We start from the raw sequence: 1,114 nt of genomic DNA on the forward strand, positions 1-1,114 counted from the left end.
GATGTCAGTCAAGAGACTAAGTTGTGCCTAATCTAGGCCATGGTCTTCACAACTACTTGCTAGATAATAACTAAAGATGGCACAAGAATGGGTTTTTTTGAGTTATGGTGCTGGAGAAGGGTCTTGATCATGGACCACCAAGAAAACAATAGGTCTGTCTTGGAGAGAGTGAAACCAAGTTTCTCCTTGGAGGTTAGGATTTTGAAGCTCTGCCTCATACACTGTGGGCATGTCCAGGAGAGACAAGTACTTGGAGAAGGACATCATGCTTGTAAGGGTGGAAGGACAGCACAGGAAGGGAAGACCCTGAGTGAGATGCATTGATGTAGTAACTGGGAAAATGGGGGGTAGGTGTGTCAGGGTCAGCAAAACTGGCTCAGGACAGAGTAGGCTTCAGAACTGCTGTACATAAGGTCACTGAGTCGCGGGTGACTCGACAGCACATAACAAGAACAATACCATTTCAGACAAGGGTCTCATAATGAAAGTTTACAGAATACTACACAAGAGAAAGACTAAATAACTCAGCTACAAAATGGACAAAAGATATGGAAAACCTTTTCATAGAGGAAGACATTCAGAAAGCAAACAAATACATGAAGAAATGCTCAAAACCACTGGCAATAAGAGAGATTCAAATCAAAACCACAATGAGGGCCATTCTTCCCCAGTAGCAGTGGCAAAGTGTAGGAGGACAGCAAGTGATAAATGTTGGAAAGGATGTGGAGAGATTAGAGCTCTCATACACAGTTGGTGGGATTATAAAATGATACAATCACTCTGGAAGGCAGTTTGGCATTTCCTTAAAAAGCTTTATTTGCAATTTATTGTGGCTTTGTTCACAATAGCAAAGAGCTGTAAACAACCAAAGTGCCCATCAACAAACGAGTGGATAGAGAAGCTGTGGTATATTCACACAAGGGAATACTATGCAAAAGTGAAAAACAAGGAACTCATGAAATATTATGCAAAACAGATGACCCTGGAGGACATTATGCTGAGTGAAATATCTCAGTCACAAAAGGACAAATATTGCATAAGGCCACTGTTGTAAATTGGTACTGACATAGAGGTTGAGGGAAGACAGAAAAAGGGGAGAAATGATGTATATTGC

Source organism: Elephantulus edwardii, unplaced genomic scaffold (assembly GCF_000299155.1).
Source record: "Elephantulus edwardii isolate Elephantulus edwardi_28Jun2011 unplaced genomic scaffold, EleEdw1.0 scaffold00086, whole genome shotgun sequence".
NCBI classification, from domain to species: Eukaryota; Metazoa; Chordata; class Mammalia; order Macroscelidea; family Macroscelididae; genus Elephantulus; species Elephantulus edwardii.